We start from the raw sequence: 26896 nt of genomic DNA, 5'->3' as shown, positions 1-26896 counted from the left end.
TTTGATAGAGCAGTCTGACTGAGCAGTGGTAAGTAGCAGCAGGCTCGTAAGCATTCATTCAAACAGCAGTTTACTGCGTTTCGCAGAAGCTCTTAGCAATGCTTGAAGCACAGCGTGTCACACCCTGATTACTCCAAGTGTCGGTCCAGTGTATTTATCCCTGTGTTTCCTGTCTCTCTGTGCCAGTTCGTCTTGTATGTTCCAAGTCAACCAGTGTTTTTCCCGTACTCCTGCCTTTGCTATTCTCTTTTTATAAGTCCTCCCGGTTTTGACCTTTTGTACCCGCCTGCCTGACCATTCTGCCTGCCTTGACCACAGGCTTTTCTGCCACTCTGTACCTCCTGGACTCTGATCTGGTTTTGACCTTTTGCCTGTCCACTACTATTCTCTTGCCTACTCCTTTTGGATTATTAAACATTGTAAGACTCCAACCATCTGCCTCCTGTGTCTGCATCTGGGTCTCGCCTTGTGTCATGATATAGCGCTGTTTATGACTTCAAGCCTATCAACTCCCGAGATTAGGCTGGCAATACTAAAGTGCCCATAGTAAAAGGTATATGAAATACAAATGGTATCATGAGAAATAGTCGACACGTCATGATTTCTATAATTACTACAACCTAAAACTTCTTAACTGGGAATGTTGAAGAACTAGGAATATTGAACCATCAGCTTTCATATGTTCTCATGTTCTGAGCAAGGAACAGAAACGTTAGCTTTTTTTACATGGCACATATTGCACTTTTCCTTTCTTCTCCAACACTTAAACCAAATTTAACATGTTCCATTATTTATTTGAGACTAAATAGATTATATTTATGTATTATATTAAGTTAAAATAAAAGTGCTCATTGATCATTCAGTATTGCTGTAATTGTCATTATGATAAATATTTTCCTTACAATCGGCACAGCTTTTTTTGGTCCTCCAATAATCGGTATTGGCGTTGAAAAATCATAATCGATCGACCTCAAGTTTTAAGATCCAATTGTTTTTTGAAAAATGGTGCACTGAGAGACATTATACAGCAATATTCCATTACTTAGGAAGTGAAGTCAACTCCTTTGTGAAAATCAACAGGATTGGTTTTATTTCCCCCAGTTTGTCTGAATCATAATGGCAGAGCGGGCTAAAGGCTGGGAAAGATGCTGTGTTGTTGTTGCTTGTCAGCTGAAGAATTTCAAAAGGCATTTGTATATAAAAGAGGCATGTATGTGAGCACGTGTGTGTGTGTATACATATATATATATATATATATATGTGCGCAAGTGTGTGTGTGTACATGAGTGTGCCGTGCCTGCTGTGCACGCTGCATGCTGATAAGTGCCAGCCTTGCTCTGGCTCTTTGAAGCGTAACGTCACAACACAGTTGAGCACTGGAGCAGGTCGCCAAGAGTCAGCCTCCACACTCTCAATGGTGTTGAGAACATGACCTACTACAAACACAGTCCCAAACAACACACTGGGTGACTGACATGCTGTGCGTGTGCGTGTGGTAGAGTGCAGGCTTCATGCGGCATGCATGTGTGTATTTATATTTAGCAGTCATTTGCAACGACTAGAGATCGACCGATTACGATTTTTTCAAAGCCAATACCGATACAGATTATTGGAGAACCAAAAAAAGTCGATACCGATTAATCGGACGATTTTTATATAAATATTTGTAATAATGACAATTACAACAATACTGAATGAACACTTTTATTTTAACTTAATACAATACATCAATAAAATCTATTTAGTCTCAAATAAATAATGAAACATGTTCAATTTGGATTAAACAATGCAAAAACAAAGTGTTGGAGAAAAGTCTAACGCTAAAGTTCCTTGCTCAGAACATGAAAGCTGGTGGTTCCTTTTAACGTGAGCCTTCAATATGCCCAGGTAAGAAGTTTTAGGTTGTAGTTATTATAGGAATTATAGGACTATTTCTCTCTATACCATTTGTATTTCATATACCTTTGACTATTGGATGTTCTTATTGGCACTATAGTATTGCCAGCCTAATCTCGGGAGTTTTGAAGTCATAAACAGTGCAATGCTTGAATCACAGCAAAGAGCTGCTGGCAAATGCAGGAAAGTGCTGTTTGAATGAATGCTTACGAGCCTGCTGCTGCCTACCACTGCTCAGTCAGACTGCTCTATCAAATATCAAATCATAGAATTAATTATAATATAATAACACACAGAAATATGAGCCTTAGGTCATTAAGAACAAATTCTTAATTACAATGCCGGTCTAGGAACAGTGGGTTAACTGCCTTGTTCAGGGGCAGGTGTGAACACAAACAATTCTAATAATTGTGTTAATATTGTGTTAAAATTAAAGATAGTAGCGTTTTATTCAGTGGTCCTGTGAGTCCTCTAATACAGCCCACACATTATTCCTATAAATGAGAAAATTGTACCAGGAAATGTGTGGGTAGCATTAAGGATGAACTAGGAATATATATAGCCCTTGATTCACTCCAGACCTTGACCAGCACAAAAACATCCTGTGACGTTCTGCATTAGCATCGAATAGCCCCCGTGATATGCAACTTTTTAGGGAATTTAGGAACCAATATACACAGGCAGTTAGGAAAGCTAAGGCTAGCTTTTTCAAACAGAAATGTGCATCCTGTAGTACAATCTCAAAAAAGTTCTGGGACACTGTAAAGTCCATGTAGAATAAGAGCACCTCCTCCCAGCTGCCCACTGCACTGAGGCTAGGAAACAGCTGCAAAATCTGGGCCCCTACAAATCAGCCGGGCTAGACAATCTGGACCCTCTCTTTCTAAAATGATCTGCTGAAATGATTGCAACCCCTATTACTAGACTGTTCAACCTCTCTTTCGTATCGTCTGAGATTCCCATCGATTGGAAAGCTGCTGCGTTCATCCCTCTCTTCAAAGGGGGAGACACTCTAGACCCAAACTGCTACAGACCTATATCTATTCTACCATGCCTTTCTAAGGTCTTTGAAAGCCAAGTTAACAAACAGATTACCGACCATTTAGAATCTCACCGTACCTTCTCCGCTATGCAATCTGGTTTCAGAGCTGGTCAGGGGGCACCTCAGCCACGCTCAAGGTCCTAAACGATATCATAACCGCCATTGATAAGAGACATTACTGTGCAGCCGTATTCATCGACCTGGCTAAGGCTTTCAACTCTGTCAATCACAACATTCTTATTGGCAGACTCAACAGCCTCCAACTACTTCTCCGATAGAGTTCAGTATGTCAAATCGGAGGGCCTGTTGTCCGGACCTCTGGCAGTCTCTATGGGGGTGCCACATGGTTAAATTCTTGGGCCGACTCTCTTCTCTGTATACATCAATGATGTTGCTCTCGCTGCTAGTGATTCTTGGATCCATCTCTACGCAAACGACACCATTATGTATACCTCTGTCCCTTCGTTGGACACTGTGTTAACTAACCTCCAGATGAGCTTCAATGCCATACAACTATTTTTCCGTGGCCTCCAACTGCTCTTAAATGCAAGTACAACTAAATTCATGCTCTTCAACCGATCGCTGCCCGCACCTGCCCGCCCGTCCAGCATCACTACTCTGGATGGTTCTGACTTTGAATATGTGGACAACTACAAATACCTAGGTGTCTGTTTAGACTGTAAACTCTCCTTCCAGACTCACATTAAACATCCCCAATCCAAAATTAAATCTAGAATCAGCTTCCTATTTCGCAAACAAAGCCTCACTCATGCTGCCAAACATACCGTCGTAAAACTGACCATCCTATCGATCCCCGACTTCAGCGATGTCATTTACAAAAAAACTCCAACACTCTACTTAACAAATTGGATGCAGTCTATCACAGTGCCATCCGTTTTGTCACCAAAGCCACATGTACTACCCACCACTGCGACCTCTATGATCTCTTTGGCTGGCCCTCCCTTCATACTCGTCGCCAAACCCACTGGCTCCGGGTCATCTACAAGTCTCTGCTAGGTAAATCCCCGCCTTGTCTCAGCTCACTGTCCACCATAGCAGCACCCACCCGTAACATGCGCTCCAGCAGGTATTTCTCACTGGTCATCCCCAAAGCCAATTCTTCCTTTGGCTGCCTCTCCTTCTAGTTCTCTGCTGCCAATGACTGGAACGAACTGCAAAATCTCTGAAGCTGGAGACTCTTACCTCCCTCACTAGCTTTAAGCACCAGCTGTCAAAGCAGCTCACAGATCACTGAACATGTACATAGCTCATCTGTAAATAGCCCATCCAATATACCTCATCTCCATACTGTATTTATTTATTTATCTTGCTCCTTTGCACCCCAGTATCTCAACTTGCACATTCATCTTCTGCACACCCTACCATTCCAGTGTTTAATTGCTATATTCTAATTACTTTTCCACCATGGCCTATTTATTGCCTTACCTCTCTTATCCTACCTCATTTGCACATGCTGCATATAGATTTTTCTACTGTATTATTGATTGTATGTTTGTTTAATCCATGTGTAACTCTGTGCTGTTGTATGTGTCGAACGGCTATTTTCAGGTCTCTACAGAGATGTTCAATCAGGTTCAAGTCTGGGTTCTGACTGGGCAACTCAAGGATATTTAGAGACTTGTCCCGAAGCCACTCCTGCGTTGTCTTGGCTGTGTGCTTGGGGTCGTTGTCCTGTTGGAAGGTGAACCATCACCCTATTCTGAGGTCCTGAGCGCTCTGGAGCAGGTTTTCATCAAGGATCTCTCTACTTTGCTCTGTTAGTCCCTGCCACTGAAAAACATCCTGACAGCATGATCCTGCCACCACCATGCTCCCCCGTAGGGATGGTGCTAGGGTTCCTCTAGACATGATGCTTGGCATGCAGGGCAAAGAGTTCAATCTTGGTTTCATCAGACCAGAGAATCTTGTTTCTCATGGTCTGAGAGTCCTTTAGACTTTCGGCAAACTCCAAGCGGGCTGTCATGTGCCTTTTACTGAGGAGTGGCTTCCGCCTGGCCACTCTACTGTAAACGCCTGATTGGTGGAGTGCTGCAGAGATGGTTGTCCTTCAGGAAGGTTCTCCCATCTCCACAGAGGAACTCTGGAGCTCGGTCAGAGTGACCATCGGGTTCTTGGTCACCTCCCTGACTAGGGCCCTTTTCCCCCAATTGTTCAGTCTGGCCAGGCGGCAAGCTCTAGGAAGAGTCTTGATGGTTCCAAACGTCTTCCATTTAAGAATGATGGAGGCTACTGTGTTCTTGTGGACCTTCAATGCTGCAGACATTTTTTGTTACCATTCCCCAGATCTCTGCCTCGGCACAATCCTGTCTCAGCGCTCCAAGGACAATTCCTTCAACATCATGGCTTGGTTTTTGCTCTGACATGCACTGTCAACTGTGGGACCTTATATAGACAGGTGTGTGCCTTTTCAAATCATATCCAATCAATTGAATTTACCACAGGTGGCCTCCAATCAAGTTGTAGAAAAAGTATGATCAATGGAAACAGGAGGTACCTGATCTTAAGTTCGAGTTTCATAGCAAATTGTCTGAATACTTACGTAAATAAAGTGTTTCTGTTTTTTATTTGTAATACATTTGCAAACTTTTCTAAAAACCAGTTTTTGCTTTGTCATTATGGGGTATTGTGTGTAGATTGAGGAGGAATTTTTATATAATCCATTTTAAAACAAGGCTTTAATGTAACAAAATGTGGAGAAAGTAAAGTGGTCTGCATACTTTCTGTCTTTTGAACGTCATGTGAATAAGAAAATGTAATACCTCTGTCATTTTTGAAGTGATGTCACCCTCATTCCTTGACTTTTACAAATGAATGCTAGTTAATACACTGAAATAGCTTGAAATTTGATTTCACAAAATAACACCTTCCTTCACCAGACAGTTGCAAATAGTAAATGAAGAGACTGATAAACAGTGTGTACAGGGAACAGAGCACATGCTTTTACATTTTTAAATTTAGAACATTTTCCAAATCCTTCTAGAGAGGTTCCTCCAGGTCAGATGTTTTGATTTCTATACATTATCAGAAAGAGCAGATTCTAGCTTTCTAGGACACTTACATTTGCCAAAAATGGGTTCTGTCTCAAAATATCACTTTTTGGTAGAACAATCGCTGTTCCACACATTCCACATGTGAGCAGTCGTGACACTCCGCAACAGTTTGGGTAACATTTTATTTTGAAAGTCCATCTGTAGAAGCTCAGTAGCATTTCAACTAACTATCTACTAAGCCTAACCATAACCATAACCCTAGCCCTAAACCTTATTTTAACCCTAAACTTAACCCTTACCATTATTCTAAACCTAACCCTAACTGTAACCTTAGCAAACAGTTACTTATCAACAGATACTTTGTCGATAGTATGACCATCTGTAGGGCATCTATCCAAATAAAGTGAGATCAAAGTTTGTTTAGGGAAAATATCCTTTATTTTTATTCTATTATATTCCATTACCTATATTCTTACTATAATATATAAACTCAGAAAAAAAATAAAAGTCATCTCACTGTCAACTGCGTTTATTTTCAGGAAACTTAACATGTGTAAATATTTGTGTGAACATAACAAGACTCAACAACTGAGATACAAACTGAACAAGTTCCACAGACATGCGACTAACAGAAATGGAATAATGTGTCCCTGAAAGAAGGGGGGGGTTAAATCAAAAGTAACAATCAGTATCTGGTGTGGCCACCAGCTGCATTAAGTACTACAGTGCATCTCCTCGTGGACTGCACCAGATCTGCTAGTTCTTGCTGTGAGATGATACTCCACTCTCGGTGTAACGCTCAGTCCTTTGACGATAAACGTAAATCCGACCATCACCCCTGGTGAGACAAAACCACAACTCGTCAGTGAAGAGCACTTTTTGCCAGTCCTGTCTGGTCCAGCGATGATGGGTTTGTGTCCATAGGTGACGTCGTTGCCAGTGATGTCTGGTGAGCACCTGCCTTACAACAGGCCTACAAGCCCTCAGTCCAGCCTCTCTCAGCCTATTGCGGAGAGTCTGAGCACTGATGGAGGGATTGTGCGTTTTTGGTGTAACTCGGGCAGTTGTTGTTGCCATCCTGTACCTGTCCCGCAGGTGTGATGTTCGGATGTACTGATCCTGTGCAGGTGTTACACGTGGTCTGCCACTGCGAGGACGATCCGCTGTCCGTCCTGTCTCCCTGTAGCGCTTTTTTAGGCGTCTCACAGTAGGGACATTGCAATTTATTGCCCTGTGAGTCCCTCCTGCAGCAAAGCAGCCCCACAACATGATGCTGCCACCCCTGTGCTTCACGATTGGGATGGTGTTCTTCGGCTTGCAAGCCTCCCCCTTATTCCTCCAAACATAACGATAGTCATTATGGCCAAACTGTTCTATTTTTGTTTCATCAGACCAGAGGACATTTCTCCAAAAAGTATGATATTTGCCCCCATGTGCAGTTGCAAACCGTGGTCTGGCTTTTTATGGCAGTTTTGGAGCAGTGGCTTCTTCCTTGCTGAGCGGCCTTTTAGGTCATGTCGATATAGGACTCGTTTTACTGTGGATATAGATACTTTTGTACTGGTTTCCTCCAGCATCTTCACAGGGTCCTTTGCTGTTGTTCTGGGATTGATTTGCACTTTTCTCACCAAAGTACGTTCATCTATAGGAGACAGAATGCGTCTCCTTCCTGAGCGGTATGATGGCTGCGTGGTACCATGGTGTTTATACTTGTGTACTATTGTTTGTACAGATGAACATGGTACCTTCAGCCGTTTGGAAATTGCTCCCAAGGATGAACCAGACTTTTACAATTCTTTTTCTGAGGTCCTGGCTGATTTCTATTGATTTTCCCATGATGTCAAGCAAAGAGGCACTGAGTGTGAAGGTAGGCCTTGAAATACATCCACAGATACACCTCCAACTGACTCAAATGATGTCAACTATCCTATCAGAAGCTTCTAAAGCCATGACATCATTTTCTGGAATTTCCCAAGCTGTTTAAAGGCACAGTCAACCTAGTGTATGTAAACTTCTGACCCACTGGAATTGTGATACCGTGAATTATAAGTGAAATAATCTGTCTGTAAACAATTGTTGGTAAAAATTACCACTAAGAACAGACTAGTAACATTTTTCAACTCAAAATATGCTATTCTGTTCTTTTGAAATACATTTTCTTAGTACCATAATGTTTCTTAAACAACTATTAATGGATATATTAAATCGATTTAATAGTTTGTGAAAATAGATACACCAAGAGTGTCTATTGGTACTCGTTGAGGCCCAGCCATTCTAGTGTTAACTGTAAACTAATAACATTTTTCGGTCTTCTATTTTAATCAATTGCAATTAGACTCGATATTTCCCCTAAGTACGTCTGAGTGAACACTTTTCCAAATCTCCTTCTTCTGGCCTACTGAGAAAAGTGCAGTGTCAGTGCAGGCCTAGTCCAAAGCAAAGCTAGCAGATATTAGCACAGAATGGTGTTTATTTTGCTGACTGACAAGCTTGGTAAGCCGATTTAACAGTCAAGGCTGTCCAAACAAATGACTCAGAAATCCACCAAAGAACATGAGCCTATTGCCCTCTTCTCAAAGTATTGTGCAAGGCAAGTGTCAGCATGCAGAGGACAGCATTTTGTATCCCATCATATGGATAATTTTTCACTGTCTCATTTAACACACATGGGGAGGCCTCTCTGTCAAATGGAGGGATACTGTGGCCAGCTATGACTTGGTTGTTTGTCCTAACCTGGTCGTGGTGCCTTGTAGACAGACAAATGCCATTATCCATGACTGATGACAGGACTATCTAGCATGCATGCATGCATACATGCACAGACATTCACACAAATGTGTACATTTTCGTGACTTTTTGGGGATCAAAAAATGATTCCCATTCAAAATCCTAATTTCCCTGATCCCACTTGTGACCGATGTAAGCAGGCTCCTGCTATTTTATTACACATGTTTTGGACATGCCCAAAATTGACAGATTTCTGGTTATCATTCTGCCTTTGTTGCATTATTCAGAGTGGCCCCACTGGAGGCCCCTCTAAACAGTTCTATGGAGTGGCACCACAGGAGGCCCCTCTTTATGGGGTGGCAGGTAGCCTAGTGGTTAGAGCATTGGGTCAGTAACTGAAAGGTTGCTAGATCGGTTGCTAGATCGAATCCACTGTTCCTAGGCCGTCATTGTAAATAAGAATTTGTTCTTGACTGACTTGCCTGGTTAAAAAAAAAACAGTTCTATGCAGTGGCACCACTGGAGGCCCCTCTAAACAGTTATATGCAGTGGCACCACTGAAGGCCCCTCTAAACAGTTCTATGCAGTGGCACCACTGGAGGCCCTTCTAAACAGTTCTATGGCCAACATACCGACATTTAGATGACAGCTAGATGTATTCTACTATTTAAGTGGAAGGATCAGTTTCCTCCTACTTTTAACCACTGGATAAAGGAAGTTATGCAACATCTCAAGCTAGAGAAAACATGCTACTCCATTAGGGGATCTGCAATTACATTTTATATTATCTGGCAAGCTTTCCTGTACTTTGTAGAAGACATGGACACAGCTAATTTCACAACTCCATAAACCAATCCAAAGTAGAATTTGTATCATAATTGTTTTACTTTTTGTTTAATAATATCTTCATATTTGGGGGGGGGGGGGGGGTTCATTTGATAGGGGATCTGGGTGTGTTCTGCATGTTATCGGTATAATCATAAAAAATGCCAAATTAAAAAAACGAACCCCCTACACCTAATACAGAACTAGACAAAAGTTTGGACAAACCTACTCATTCAAGGGTTTTTCTTTATTTTGACTATTTTCACATTGTAGAATAATAGTGAAGACAACAAAACTATGAAATAACACATATGGAATTATCTAGTAACCAAAAAAAGCATGAAATTCTTCTTCTAGACTCTTCAAAGTAGCTACCATTTGCCTTGAATTTCCAGATTGACTGACCTTCATGTCCTAAAGTAATGATTGACTGTTGTTTATCTTTGCTTATTTGAGCTTTTCTTGCAAAAATATGGATTTGGTCTTTTACCAAATAGGTGTTTCATCTGTATACCACCCCTACCTTGTCACAACACATCTGATTACGCTCCCGGATACGGGATTGCTCGACGCAAGAAGTTAAGAAGGAAAGAAATTCCACAGAATAACTTTAAACAAATCATACATGTTAATTTAAATGCATTCCAGGTGACCACCTCATGAAGCTGGATGAGAGAATGCCAAGAGTGTTCAAAGCTGCCATCAAGGCAAAAGGTGGCTACTTTGAAGAATATCACATATAAAATATATTTTGATTTGCTTAAAACCTGTTAAGGCTAGGCAGAATACTGCCCCCTTTGGAGGAATTGCGTGCCCATAGTAAACAGAAAAAGAATCTGTCCAAAATTGCTAATATATGCATATAATAATAATTATTGAATAGAAAACACTCTAAAGCTTCTAAAACCGTTCAAATTATGTCTGCATGTAAAGCAGAACTCACAGGGCAGCCATTCTTCCAAACTCTCTCTGTCATCAGGAAAGTTGGGCCAACATTGACGTCATCGCCCCCACCCTTCCCAACCAGCTACGGATCTGGGAACAGTTTCTATCTCTTCGGCGAGATGTCTTCTTTCAATAGGGCGCTTGTGAAAATTTTGCGGTCTTTGACCCGTTGGCGGGCAAAAACATTGGTGTCACGTGAAAACACATGCACTTTCATGCGCGTTCTGCGCCTGGAGTGGCCTTTGTTCCAGGAATCACTACACGATGCCGGTTTGTCTGTTCGAGTTGAGAATTGTTTTGCACGTTTAGAACATCCTAAAGCTTGATTCTGCACTTAGTTTGACCAGTTTAGTCGACATATAATATGTAATTTTGAAGTTTTGATGCGCAACCCCTTGAATTTTGGCTGCATTTCAGCCGGAATTTGTCGCGTTTGAGAACACAAAGACACAGACTTGAAAACCAAACGCTGTTTTTGGTAAGTATGACTTCTTACACGACTTATGATCGAAGACCATCAAAGGTAAGGGAATATTTATGTGGTAATTTTGTGTTTCTGTTGACTCCAACATAGCGGAGAAATATTGCTAATGTCTGAGCGCCGTCACAGATGATTGAAAAATGAACGATTTCTGTAACGTTAAAAATAAATGTGACAAAGCGATTGCATTAAGAAGGAGTGTATCTTTCTAACTATATGTAGAACATGTATATTTAGTCAAAGTTTATGATGTGTATTGCTGTTATCTGGCGTTATCTGGGGGGAGTTATCATAATTTCTCCGGACATTTTAGTAGCATTTTTTGAACATGGCCGTCAATGTAAACAGTGATTTATGGATATAAATAGCATATTATTGAAAAAAACATAAATGTACTGTGTAAGATGTCCTATTACTGTCATCTGATGAAGATTTTCAAAAGGTTAGTGAATTATTTTTCTTTTAATCCTGCGTTTGTGATTGCATCTTTTGTTCGACAAAATGGCTATTTAAATTTGCTGTGTCTTTGGTGGTGGTTTGACATAAATATGTGCTATGTTTTCGCCGTAAAACATTTTAGAAATCTGACTTGCTGGGTAGATGAACAAGGTGTTTATCTTTCATTTGAGCTATTGGACTTGTTAATGTGTGGAGGTTAAATATTTCTAAGAATATTTTTGCATTCTGTGCGCCACTGTTTCAGTTGAGCGGGGGGGGGGTACCCCTTGGGGAACGTGGTATCGTGAACAAGTTAAGACTTTATTTGGTTACTACATGACTCCATATGTGTTATTTCATAGTTTTGATGTCTTCACTATTATTCTGCAACGTAGAAAATAGTCAAAATAAAGAAAAAACTCGAATGAGTAGGTGTGTGCAAACTTTTAACTGGTACTGTACACACACGCACAGACAATATAATATTGAATGATTATATACAGTTGAAGTTGGAAGTTTACATAAACTTAGGTTGGAGTCATTAAAACTCGTTTTTCAACCACTCCACAAATGTATTGTTAACAAACTACAGTTTTGGCAAGTCGGTTAGGACACATACTTTGTGCATGACACAAGTCATTTTCCCAACAATTGTTTACAGACAGATTATTTCACTTATAATTCACTGGGTCAGAAGTTCACATACACTAAGTTGACTGTACCTTTAAACAGCTTGGACAATTCCAGAAAATTATGTCATGGCTTTAGAAGCTTTTGACAGGCTAATTGTCATAATTTGACTCAATTGGAGGTGTACCTGTGGATGTATTTCAAGGCCTACCTTCAAACTCAGTGCCTCTTTGCTTGACATCATGGGAAAATCAAAATAAATCAGCAAAGACCTCAGAAAAAGATTGTAGACCTCCACATGTCTGGTTCATCCTTGGGAGAAATTTCCAAATGCCTGAAGGTACCACGTTCATCTGTACAAACAATAGTACACAAGTATAAACACCATGGGACCACGCAGCTGTCATACCGCTCAGGAAGGAGACGCATTCTGTCTCCTAGAGATGAACATACTTTGGTGAGAAAAGTGCAACTCAATCCCAGAACAACAGCAAAGGACCATGTGAAGATGCTGGAGGAAACAGGTAAAAAAAGTAATTTTATCAGTAAACGAGTCCTATATCGACATAACCTGAAAGGCCGCTCAGCAAGGAAGAAGCCACTGCCCCAAAACCGCCATAAAAAGCCAGACTACAGTTTGCAACTGCACATGGGGACAAAGATCATACTTTTTGGAGAAATGTCCTCTGGTCTGATGAAACAAAAATAGAACTCTTTGGCCATAATGACCATCGTTATGTTTGGAGGAAAAAGAAGAACAACATCCCAACCGTGAAGCACGGGGGTGGCAGCATCATGTTGCGGGGGTGCTTTGCTGCAGGAGGGACTGGTGCACTTAAAAAAAAAAGATGACATCATGAGGAAAGAAAATTATGTGGATATATTGAAGCAACATCTCAAGACATCAGTCAGGAAGTTAAAGCTTGGTCGCAAATGGGTCTTCCAAATGGACAATGACCCCAAGCATACTTCCAAAGTTGTGGCAAAATGGCTTAAGGACAACAAAGTCAAGGTATTGGAGTGGCCATCACAATGCCCTGACCTCAATCCTATAGAAAATCTGTGGGCAGAACTGAAAAAGTGTGTGCGAGCAAAGGAGGCCTACAAACCTGACTCAGTTCACCCAACTTTCACCCAACTTATTGTGGGAAGCTTGTGGAAGGCTACCCAAAATGTTTGACCCAAGTTAAACAATTCAAAGGCAATGCTACCAAATACTAATTGAGTGTATGTAAACTTCTGACCCACTGGGAATGTGATGAAAGAAAAAAAAGCTGAAATAAATCACTCTCTACTATTATTCAACATTCTTAAAATAAAGTGGTGATCCTACCTGACCTAAAACAGGGAATTTGTAATAGGATTAAATGTCAGGAATTGTGAAAAACTGAGTTTAAATGTATTTGGCTCAGGTGTATGTAAACTTCCGACTTCAACTGTTGTCGCTACCATCACCTCTTTTTCGGAAGTACAGAACCAGAGAGAGGTTTTTGTAAAGGTTTGTCTTGTAGTAGCATTGACCTTCTGTGGACAGTGTGATGTGAGCAGCGTCTGCTACTTAGCACCTGTATACAGTATGACTGACCTAAGATGCCTGTCTGCTTTGCAGGGTGAGATAAAAGACAGCACCTTTGAATCTTCAGTAGAATTTCAATCACACACTGCAGGTACAAAAAAGTCACACAATATGTATGGCCATGGATAATCCTTTCCTGTTAATGTGTGTAGCCTACTGTGTGTGTAGTGTGTGGGTGGTGTGTGGGTTAGTGTGTGTGTGTGTAGTGTGTGTGTAGCCTGCTGTGTATGCCCACATATGTTAATGTCTGCTTTAGAAAGAAAATAGAACAAAAATCTGAGAAATAGTGTGTTGAAGGCGAGACTGTAAGACAGAAGATAGAGATTGATTGAGCGTTTATGTGTGTGGGCGAGCACATTACAGCACGCATATCAAAACCAGAGACAGCAGTCTGTTATAACAACCAGGGATCAAACTAATTATCGGTATGTTATTGAACTAATACGCAAGACTGATGCAGATCCTCTCTCCAAGCGGTGTAAAAAATAACTTGTGCTGTGCATAAAAGGTTTATGGGTAGAGGCCATTCTACTTAAGCCAACAGGTCTCTCTATTTGAAATCGACTGAACAGTTTTTATTAGGTAATTCCTTTTACATTATGAGCAACAGTTCTTAAGGCCTTTCAAAAAATAACATTTATATTCACAGGTTATTCATGACTCTTTAATGAGTTGCTAAAGGTCTGGGGGAGCTACAGTATATTAGTGGACCCTAGACAGCCCTCTATTCCAGGCTAAGGCCATTAGTAGCACCACAGAGAGTACTGAATCCCTTCTCACTGTGTGGCCACAGAAGAACATACAATGTACACCAGCACTCTCGATGGTCCAAAAACATAACAGAACAGACATTTTGTTCCACTGGGTTCAGATATCACTCAAAGGACATCTTAGATAAGCAATGTTCAAGTGCAGGAAGACAGATTCCTGTGCAGGAATACTGCACTACCGAGGAAACACTTTCTCAAAGGTATTAAAACAACGTCAGCTGTACTTTTTCTCAAAGCCTTTTTGGATAGCCACATTTAAACAGAGAGATGCTGTGGCGTTTGTGAAGTAGCAAACTAATATTTACATCCTAATTGTTGACACAGCGCTGTTAATTATCTTATTACCAGTGCAGCTGGCAGAGCTTGGTTGTTTGACAAGGTGTTTTCCTCTAGTAATACTTGATAAGGACAGCGCTAGCTACCTTGGTTTGCTATGCTAATAGCGTGTCTAAGAAGCTCAATAATGTGCTGTGGTGGGGATTTGTTCAGTGGCCCGCTGGGCTGCAAGCTAATATCACAGTGAGCGAGTCAGAGTGTCGCAAGCCAGAGAGAAAGACCGCAGTCTTAAAAGTCCCTCTTAGAACAGCCACATGCCAAAAGGGTCAAAAGCTCCATTACCCCTATCCCTAACCCTTGATAGAACCAATAGAACAAATAAATAACAAACTGCTCATGGTCTTGCTCATGTGAGGTTACTGATAACAGACAATGTCCATTCTAGCATTCCCATCTAATGACAATTATCTTAGAACTGGGCAAGGACCGAACTAACTAAAAAACAAGTCATATGCTATGGGTTTGAGTTAGTTTAAAAGAGCTTTTGCTTTTGGACTAAGACAGCATTATCCTCTTGCTTAGAACACGTTTGATCCAATTAATGTTTTTGTAATTTGCTCAAAGTACATCATTTATGGCTATATTATCCTTTTTATATTATCCGATATTGTCAAATCGGGGCGGCATGGTAGCCTTTGTGGTTAGAGCGTTGGACTAGTAACCGAAAGGCTGCAAGTTCAAATCCCCAAGCTGACAAGATACAAATCTGTCACTCTGCCCCTGAACAGGCAGTTAAAACCACTGTTTCTAGGCCGTTGTTGAAAATAAGAATTTGTTCTTAACTGACTTGCCTAGTTAAATAAATAAAAATATCAATGTCTCACCCTAGGTTCAGTGTTTTAGCTTGGTGTAAGGGTAAGACATAATTGATTAATGAGACATGATTGACATGATTGATTAAACAAGATGAAACAGTGAGCTGAGAGAAACAAAGAGAAAGAGAGAGAGAGAGAGAGGAGAAGAGAGAGAGAAAAAAAGGAGAAAGAGAGAGAAAGGAGAAAAGAAGCTGAAAGAGAGACAGAGAGTGAGTTAAGAGGATCGGGCTGAATACTGCCCCCTTATAGGAAGTGCGTGCCCATAGTAAACAGAATTTTTTTTGGTCAAAAATTATGCATATATATGCATATAATTATTATTATTGAATAGAAAACTCTAAAGTTTCTAAAACCGTTTAAATTATGTCTGTATGTAAAGCAGAACTCTCAGGGCAGCCATTCTCCCAAACTCTCTCTTGGCAACAGAAAAGTTGGGACAACTTTGACGTCATCGCCCCCACCCTTCCCAACCAGCTACGGATCCAGGAACAGTTTCTATGTGTTCAGCGCGATGTCTGCTTTCAAATGGGGCGTTCATTGTGAGAATCTCGCGCGCTTGGCGGGCTAAAACGTTCGGGTCACGCGAAAATACATGCACTCTATTGCGCGCGTCTGAATTGGAGCTCTCTCTTTTTCCATGAAACACCAATTGATGTCGGTTTGTCTGTTCGCGCTGATCATTGTTTTACACGTTTAAAAGATCCTAAAGCTTGATTCTGCACTTAGTTTGACCAGTTTAGTCGACATATAATATGTCATTTTGAAGTTTTGATGCGCAAGAGTGCGGGACCAGAAGTCATTTTGGGTGCATTTCAGCTGAAGCTGTTAGCATATGCTAATACAGAGACACAATTTGAAACCAAATGATGTATTGGGTAAGTATAACTCCTTCCACGTCTTCTGATCGAAGAACATCAAAGGTAAGGGAATATTTATGTGGTTAATTTTGAGTTTCTGTGGACTCCAAACGTAGAGGAGACATACTGCTAATATCTGAGTGCCGTCTCATATTATAGCCTAGTGAACGAATTCTGTAACGTTAAAAATAAATGTAACACAGCGGTTGCATTAACAAGAAGTGTATCTTTGTAACTATATGTAGAACATGTATATTTAGTCATGTGTATTGCTTGTTATCTGACGTTATCTGTCGGAGCTATCATCATTTCTCCGGACATTTGAGTAGCATTTTTTGAAAATGTCGTCATTGTAAACAGAGATTTATGGATATAAATGGCATATTATTGAAAAAAACATAAATGTACTGTGTAACATGTCCTATTACTGTCATCTGATGAAGATTTTCAAAAGGTTAGTGAATGATTTATTTTTTAATCCTGCTTTTATAATTGTATATTTTCTGGGACAAAATGGCTGCCTCTTGTCTTTGTTTCGGTGGTGGTCTAATATAAATGTGTGGTGTGTTTTCGCCGTAAAACATTTTAGAAATCTGACTTGCTGGGTAGATGAACAAGGTGTTTATCTTTCATTTGAGCTATTGGACTTGTTAATGTGTGGAGGTTAAATATTTCTAAGAATATTTTTTGCATTTTGCGTTATGGTAATGAGCTTGAGCCTGTAGTCACGATCCCGGATCCGGGATGGCTAGTATCAAGAGGATAATTATTAAAAGACCCATCTTAATCATGCTAGCTTGCCAAATTCAAATCTGTCAGCTAGTTTACCGTCCAGCGCCAACTGTTTACGGGTGGTAACCATAGCAACATGCCCACTGAGGCAGCGCCAGCAGCATCAGCACCAGCAGAGACTGAGAGACTTCCCCCTCTTTTTTTTGAATATCCAGCAGAAATCAAATCAGAGAAAGGAAGAATCAATTTTAAACACAGAATTCTGAGGGAGAACCCGGAAACGTTGTTTGCCGACTGCTCACAAAACAGGACTGTTACAAACCTGTTATTTTACCAAGACCACACTACTGCCTGGCATACAGCTGTAACCAGGCATTTCAGCTATACTACAAAAAAAAGGCATCTGCAAGGGAAGGCAAATCCACATTTTTAAGGACAGCGATAAGGACCAGGAAAACAGGTTTCTGACGGTAAACATGTATCAGAACGGCACTGTCATGGTCCAGGGCAGTGAGGCTGTGCAGGACTTCCCCACCCTAACGAAGATAGCGGAAAGCAAATAAGAGAAGGACATCACTCTGACCTCTCCCCTCACCTCAGGCACCCCAACAGCAGGACTATCCTCCCCCTGCCTGCTTACAACCACCAGAGACAAGACCACACTACCATTAGCCTGCTGAGAGACAGGCTGACTCTGTTAGAGGTATGGGTTACTGAGCTGAAGGAGCAGCCCCACAGCTACACTACCATCAGCCTGCTGAGGGACAGGCTGACTCTGTTAGAGGTATGGGTTACTGAGCTGAAGGAGCAGCCCCCCAGCTACAGTACCATCTGCCTGCTGAGAGACAGGCTGACTCTGTTAGAGGTATGGGTTACTGAGCTGAAGGAGCAGCCCCCCAGCTATACTACCATCAGCCTGCTGAGAGACAGGCTGACTCTGTTAGAGGTATTGGTTACTGAGCTGAAGAAGCAGCCCCCCAGCTACACCACCACCAGCCCAGACACAGAGCTTCTATAGGACCAGATCAACCAGTGCAGGGCCCAGCTGAAGAACTCTGTCGAGGAGCTGAGAGAGAGCCTTACCACAGCGCTTGAGGAGGTAAAGGCCACCATGAGGAGAGAGCTGGTGCAGGTAAAGGAGGAGATGGAAAAGGAGTTGTCTGTCATCAAGAGAGTGCTACAGCACAGAGAACAGACTGTAGACACTCCTAGAGAGAAGCTGCAGCCCCTCACCACCCCTAACACCCCCACTGAACCACATTCCCTCCCCCTATACCGACAACACTTTACCCACACCCCCAGTCAACAAGGAGACTCACATGGGGACACCTACTATAGAGAGAAGCTCTCTGGTCCCCCCTGACACAACCCCACACACCCCTCCATGTACACAGGCCCTGTGTACTCCAGCCCCAGACCGTAAACGCACTAATCTGGTAAAACCCAATGAGGTGGCCATCCTCATTGACTCAAATGGGAAAATCATCCAAGAAGATAAAATCTTCCCCCAACACAAGGTGTGCAAAATATGGTGCCCAAAAACACAGGATGCACTCCACATCCTGTCCCAGCCTGACTTTGGCACACCAGGCCACATTATTATTCACACAGGCACCAACAACCTGCGGGAGGAGCAGGAGAGAGTAGGCAGCCTGGTCAACAGAGTAGCAGAGAGGACCTCTGAGTGGTTCCCCAACTCCCACATCACCATCTCCACTCTGCTGCCCCGCAAAGACTTTCACCCCCGTACCATTCAGAAAGCCTACTCCCGAACGTGCACGTTGCTCACCACCCAACAATCACCCCAGAGCATCTACACGACCACTCCCACCTGAGGAAGCAGACAGTAGGGATGTTTGCCAAGTCTCTAAAGGACGTGGCACTTGGTAGACAAACACCCCATGCCGCACTGGCCAGAGGACCACCCAGAGACCCCTACCAGACCACTGCACCACCAAGGAGACCCAGGCCCCTTCAACGCCCCACCAGACCCAGCGCACCCCACAGGCTCCACCCACCACCAGAGCATCACCACTTCCATCGGCTTAGCCAGACCGGACCGGGCCCAGTCTACTACCCCGCACCAGACCACCACCCCTATCAGACCAGAGAGGAAGCCCCACGGCCCAGAACTGGCCCTCCTCCACTCCACAGGGCCCAACAGCAGGACCAGCGCAGCTACGCAGAGGTTGTCAGAGGACAGGAGAACCCTGTAGGATTAAGTGAGATTAAACAGCTCTTCCAATACATCTGCACTAAACACACATACACATGCACGCATACGCACACACACACACACACACACACACACACACACACACACACACACACACACACACACACACACACACACACACACACACACACACACACACACACACACACACACACACACACACACACAAACATTGATCCCCTCAAAATTGGTAAATATCACATTTGGTTAAAACTGAAAAAAGAACTTGTACTGACAGAAAAAGATGTGTTCCTTTGCGCAATATTTATCCCCCACTCAGAATCCCCATAGTACTCAGAGGAGTTCTTCCCCACCCTTGAGGAAGAGATGTGCCATTTCCAGGCCCAGGGAAATGTGCTCATCTGTGGGGACACAAATGCGCGCACAGGAACACAACCTGATCTAACAACCACATGAGGGGACAGCTTTATTACAGGCCATACTGTTTCTAACTGTCTTAATCTCCCACATAGAAACAAGAGTGACAGCACCGTCAACAAAAACGGAAGGGATCTGTTGCAGCGCTGTAGAAGCCTGGGTCTGTACTTTGTCATGGTAGGTAATGGGGGGACTCTTTGGGGAGATTGACCTACTGCTCATTTCTTGGCCACAGTACAGTAGACTATATGATTACAGACATTGACCCTTTTTCTCTCAGCTCATTCACTGTCAAGCCACTAACACCTCTGTCTGATCACAGCCAAATTAAGTTATTCCTCAAAAGAACAGACATGGAAACAACCAGACATTCACAGCCCAGTAAGCTGTACAACATCAGAAATTCATACAGATGGGCCCAAAACAACACAGAAGAATACCAGAAAGCAACCTGTAACCAAAATATCCAGACACTCTTAGATAACTTTCTGGATACCACATTCACTCACAGTGAAGAAGGCATCAATCTAGCAGTAAAAAACATCAACTATATATTCAGGCAAACGGTAAAAGAAGCACAATTGAAATTGATAAAAAACAAAACAAAAAAGATCACAGATGACAACTGGCTTAATGCTGATTGTAAAATTATAAGGAAAAAACTTAGAACACTATCCAACCAAAAGCACAGAGACCCGAATAATGGTGAATTACGCCTTTATTACTGTGAGACTTTAAAACTCTATAAACATACACTCAGAACCAAAAATGCACAGTACAACAGCAAGCAGCTGACACTAATTGAGGAGTGCATAAACACAAACAACTTCTTGCAAAATTGGAAAAAACTAAAAAAATCTAAATGAGGGATTAGCGATACAAAATGGTGACATATGGACAACCCATTTTAAAACACTCTACAACACCGTTCAAATTGACACAAACGCAGAACAACGCCAAATTCATGAGAAGTTGAACGGATTAGAAAAAGCTATAAAGGACAATCAAAATCCATTGGTCTCCCCATATAACTGACCAGGAGCTGTATAAGAAACTTCAGGCTCTCAAATTTAAAAAAAGCATGCGGCCCTGATGGCATCCTAAATGAGATGCTCAAACTCACTAGTGCAAAATTTCAATTCGCTATATTAAAACAGTTTAATTTGATCCTGAGTGTAGGTTATTTCCCTGACATCTGGAATCAAGGACTCATAACCCCAATCTTTAAAAACGGAGACAAATTTGACCCTAACAATTACAGAGGCATTTGTGTGAACAGTAACAAGGGGAAGGTTTTCTGTAGTATTATAAATGTAAGAGTTCTAAACTTCCTTAATAAGCACAATGTCTTGTGTAAAATCCAAATTGGATTTATACCAAAACATGGCATAACTGATCATATTTACACCCTACACACCCTGATAGATAAACATGTCCACCAAAATAATACCAAAATATATGCTTGCTTTATCGACTTCCAAAAAGTATTTGATTATATTTGGCATACAGGACTGTTCTATAAAGTTATTGAAAGTGGTGTAGGGGGTAAAATACATGACATAATTAAATAAATGTATACTGGCAATACGTGCAGCATTAAAATTGGCAAGAAAATAACAGAATTCTTTAACCAGGGGTGAGGCCTTCGTCAGGGTTGCAATCTGAGCCCTGCACTCTTCAATATTTACATCAACGAATTGGCTACTATTCTATGAAAAATCCTCAGCCCCTGGTGTTAGTCTCAACAATTCAGAAGTTAAATGCCTACTCTTCGCAGATGACCTATGCCTGCTGTCACCCACAGCACATGGCCTACAGCATAGCCTGGACCTGCTAGAGCAGTACTGCCAGACCTGGGCCCTGGCAGTAAACCCCAAAAATACAAAAATAATGATTTTCCAGAGAAAATCCAGATCTCTGGGAATTAGACCAAAGTTCTCAATTGGTACAAAATATATAGAGTACTGCACACACTACAGTTACTTAAAAGTAAGCTCAACTGGACACCTTAATGAGGCAGTGAATGAACTGAGAGAGAAAGCACGCAGGGCATTCTACGCCTTTAAAAAGCTCATTCAAATTGAAATACATATTAAAATATGTCTAAAACTAATTGAATATGTCATTGAACCAATTGCACTTTATGGCAGCGAGGTGTGGGGTCCACTTGCAGAACAAGATTTCATCAAATGGGACAAACACCCCATTGAAACACTGCATGCAGAGTTCTGCAAGATAATCATACAAAGAAAAACTACAAAGGAAAACTACAAACAATGCATGCAGCGCAGAATTAGGCCAATATCCACTAATAATAAATAACTCAAAAAAGAGCAATTAAGTTTTGGAAACATCTAAAATACAGTGACCCCCTTTCATATCATTACCAAGCCCTGCAATGGCAAGAGCTGAGCAAAGAAAAGAGTCCCCTCATCCAGCTGGTCCTGAGGCTGAGATCACAAACCTGTTCTACTAACACACTGACGCCTCAGGACCAGAACATCCAATCAATCAGGATAAACCAAATTACAACACAGTCAAAACAAAACTATATTGCTTATTGGGAAACACAAGCACAAACACAATGCAAAATGCAGTGCTATCTGGCCCTAAGTCGACAGTACACTGTGGCTACATATTTGACCATGGTTACTGATCAAAACCTTAGAAAAACCTTGACAAAGTACAGGCTCAGTGAGCACAGCCTTGCCATTGATAAGGGTTACACACAGGAACACCTGACTCCCTGTAGAGGAAAGGCTGTGCAACCACTGCAAAACAGCAGAACCTGAGACGGAGCTGCATTTCCTGACAAAATGTTAAAAAAATAAATAATAATAATTCAAGAGTGTCATTTCCCCAAATTTGAAACCCTTATTCAAGGTTTACATTGCTGCCTGCCATAAGTTGAGGGACAGTGTCTGACAGACCAATCAACCTGCACATGTACTCTACTGTATGGTTATTGTTATTGTTCAATGTATGGTTATTTTGACCCTTGGTTATTGTTGTCACTGTTGTTCCGTTGACAATTTTGGTACTAATTTTTTATTTTTTCATATTGTAAATATCCAAAATAAGCTCTGGCAATATGTACATTGTTACGTCATGCCAATAAAGCAAATTTAATTGAATTGAGCGAGAGAGAGAGAGAGAGAGAGAGAGAGAGAGAGAGAGAGAGAGAGAGAGAGAGAGAGAGAGAGAGAATAGAATTGAGAGGAGAGAGAGAGAGAGGAGAAAGAGAGAGAAAATTGAATAGAATTGAATTGAGAGGAGAGAGAGAGAGAGGAGAAAGAGAGAGAGGAGAAAGAAAGAAAGAGAGAGGAGAAAGAGAGAGAGAGAGAGAGAGAAAGAGAGAGAGAGAGATAGAAAGAGAGAGAGAGAGAGAGAGAGGAGACAGAAGAAAGAGAGAGAGAGAGAGAGAGGAGACAGAAGAAAGAGAGAGAGAGTGAGAGAGAGAGAGAGAGAGAGAGAGAGAGGAGAAAGAAAGAAAGAGAGAGGAGAAAGAGAGAGAGAGAGAGAGAGAAAGAGAGAGAGAGAGATAGAAAGAGAGAGAGAGAGAGAGAGGAGACAGAAGAAAGAGAGAGAGAGAGAGAGAGGAGACAGAAGAAAGAGAGAGAGAGTGAGAGAGAGAGAGAGAGAGAGAGAGAGAGAGAGAGAGAGAGAGAGAGAGGAGAAAGAAAGGGAGGCTATAATTGCTGTGATCATTAAAATGACAAAGTGAGAAGTGGCGAGGCTTAGTGTCCTGTGATTTAGAGCATCCATCCCCATCCCGCAGCTCTCAACCCTCAGCTCAGGCGAAGTGCTGTGCGAGATAAGCAGCAGGCCTAAGTTAAAGATGCTTTTAAGCTGAAGGTCTGCTACATGGGACCAGTAAAGTAAAGTAGCCTCCCCTCCATAGAGTACAGTAGGGATTCCCGGCTTAGAAAAAAGCTTACCGCTCCTCTCCTGCAGTCAGACATGCTGGGAAAAATAAATGAATTGCTGTCCTGTGCCCAGTGCTGAAAACTTCCCCACAGGGATGTATTTGTGAGTTCCATCTAAAGGCCATCATTGTAATTAAGTGAAAGGTTTCAAACAGGAAGAATTGTTCTTGCAATGGGCCCTTGGTTATAAAGCCTGTTAACTTGTTTTCCTAGTAAATTGTATCTATGTTTCGATTCGAATATGATTTGAATTCAAACTTGATGTAATTCATGAATGTACAACAATAATGTCCTATTCAACATTACATCATACATCAACATCATTACATTAACACATTACATAAATATAAACTTACTGTTCATGCATTCCATTGTTATTTAAACTTGAGTATAAAATGAAGGAATCTGTCCATTTTTCAACTCTACTGTACACAGTGTATCATTGCAGATGGTGTAGCCTAATTGTTGTAAGACTCTGTAATTAATGCTACATGTAGTATTACGAACAAACAAACTGGTGCTCAGAATTTCAACAACACAAGCTTCCAAGTGGTGCAGAGGTCACTACAGACACCCTGGTTTGAATCTAGGCTGTATCACAACCGGCTGTGATTGAGAGTTCCATAGGGCGGCGCACAATTTGCCCGGCGTCGTCCGGGTTTGCCCGGTGTAGGCCACCATTGTAAATTAGAATTTGTTCTTAACTTACTTGCCTAGTTAAATAAAGGTTATTATTTTTATTTATTTTGAAAGCCAAGGTACAATGTGCTACAGTACAATACTGTACTGTACGTGCCATTTGTTTTCTCCAACCATGACTGGGAGATGTTCATCTCCCCAAAACAGATGGAGGGGACTAACAATAAAACCCTGAAAGCATTAAGCCAGCCACATAACTGTTTTAATTGTGTGTTGTGGAGCTTTTGGCACAGCCTTCCTGATTGCTGCTACCGCTAACGGGCTTTGGTTAGACAAACAGCATCTTCTGTGGACGTGTAGAGCATGATTTGTGTTGTGAAGGATCCTTAGAGAGAGGAAGATGAAGCGAGGAGGAAAGATGGAGCACTCTATAGTCCAGTAGGGAGGTGAAGACCAGATTGGAGGCCCTCTTGGTGCGCTCCTGTACAGCAGGGAAGAGCTAGCACCTGGCTAATGCTTTTATGGGTCATCATTTATGTTGGGGCTGTCGCCGTGGATGGTAAGCATCAGCAATGCTACGCCCAACAGGGGTGCCGTGCCAGCCATCCTAACCTTCTGTGTGTGTAGGACATAACACTCATTCACAAGCTAATCTAAGGCCCTTCATTAGACACACCGCTGGGAATGTATATTGCATTGATCAATCATAAGATAATGCCTGGAATAGAGAGAACATGAGCATGGGAAAAGAAACAGAACACACACACACACACACATTCCTAATAGTGAATGCACGTAGTTATAAACATAGTACACAACAGACAGACAGACAGACAGACAGACAGACAGACAGACAGACAGACAGACAGACAGACAGACAGACAGACAGACAGACAGACAGACAGACAGACAGACAGACAGACAGACAGACAGACAGACAGACAGACAGACAGACAGACAGACAGACAGACAGACAGACAGACAGACAGACAGACAGACAGACAGACAGACAGACAGCAGGCATACAGACGCACACAGCACTTTCTGACATACAGTTTACACAAGATCGAGCAACTACTGTAAAGTGAGCACAAAACTGAAGCTCGACAGTATGAGCTGACCTTATGAAATGCTCTCCCTAATGTGAGCAAGGCATGTCCAACTCTATTAGAAATGACACATTTTGCCATGATTCTATGCCATGACTGACAAACGCAGTTGGAAATCAATTCGCCGCTAACAAACTTTACTTAATAAGCTCCAAGGGACAGTAGGATACATAATACACTGACTGGTACCTCACAGCTAATACCACCTGCTGTTCAATATTAGCATACAAAAAAACATTTGATGAATGTCAGAGTTGGTGTATCTCACACTCAGAGAAGCCGCAATATCTCGTCAAAACCAAGACTTTCTCAATCCTGCTCCAGCCACAATGCTCATAATAATTTGAATACATATATACAAATCCCTCCTTCAACATATCAATATGACAAACTCAGGCTGGGCTGTGCCTCGCTGCGATCCAGCCCTGCTAGAGAAGTCATGATCCCTGTCCACCACTATCCTGTCAGTTCAACGTATTTAGAATGTAATCTGGCTAAAATACTCTCTTAATAAACTTAGGGGAAACTCTGCTTTGCCCTCCAAGAAAAACTAATGTTGTGGTTTACAGCAGCCTCTGGCTCCGAGCACTCCTTAATATTTATACCACTCATTATCAAGTCGGCATACGAGGAAAATCTTTTACAACCTGCTCTGAACAACCCTTGTCTTCACAAATATTTATACACCATCTCACATTGTGTACATCACCCATGATGAGACACAAGCATGGGCTAATGTAATCACATAATAATAACTGCTTTAAATAATAGATATTCAACTCAGGGCCAAACAAAATGTAATTGAAGCTGGCGGATTCATTATTCAAAATGTTTCTTTTATATTTACCAAGGCCTGGTGAGGGAGGGAGGATGTGACCTGGTGTGTAAGGTGTGCTTGTGTGTGTTGAGGTGTTGTTGCGTTTCTGCTCAACACCAGATAAACCTACCCAGCAGCCAGGATTGGGGAGCAACTGATTCAATCTTATTGCAAATCAACTATCTGTAAATCAGTTATATTACCAACAAAAAATATTGTAATCAAATTACAGATACTTTTGAAAAAACTAGACGCTAACTTCTTGGATTACGTTTCAATTCAGAAAAGATGTTTGCGGAATAAAATACATTATGAGAATTCAATGCAGCATTGAAAAAAAGGCTCAAGTTTAAGTTGCCTGAACGAGTCAGAGGCGACTATGATGACCCCCCAAAATGTAGGGCGGCAGGTAGCATAGCGGTTAAAGCATTGGGCCAGTAACCAAAATGTTGCTGGTTCGTATATACCCAAGACGACAAAGTGCAAAATCTGTTGATGTGCCCTTGATCAAGGCACTTAACCCTCATTTGCACTAGGGATGCTGTACTACTATGGCTCATCCTGTAAAACAACACATTTCACTGGACCTGGTGTACGTAACAATATAACATATAACATTTTTTGGATCCTTTGTGTCTTCTTCTAATGCCTCTTAAAGGGAAAGAAATCAACAAGTAATCAGATTACGTTACATAATTTGGGTAATCCAA

General features: G+C 41.7%; 1 protein-coding gene across 4 annotated transcripts in view; it reads right to left on the bottom strand.

Moving 5' to 3' along the window:
* The window catches only part of LOC109889942 (protocadherin-15-like), a 266187-nt gene that overhangs the window by 49218 nt on the left and 190073 nt on the right, over positions 1-26896 (bottom strand). The window lies entirely within an intron of this gene.

Source organism: Oncorhynchus kisutch, linkage group LG4, assembly GCF_002021735.2.
Source record: "Oncorhynchus kisutch isolate 150728-3 linkage group LG4, Okis_V2, whole genome shotgun sequence".
Classification (NCBI taxonomy): domain Eukaryota; kingdom Metazoa; phylum Chordata; class Actinopteri; order Salmoniformes; family Salmonidae; genus Oncorhynchus; species Oncorhynchus kisutch.
Note: the sequence above shows the minus strand (reverse complement) of the source record. Positions and strands in the feature narration are given on the sequence as shown.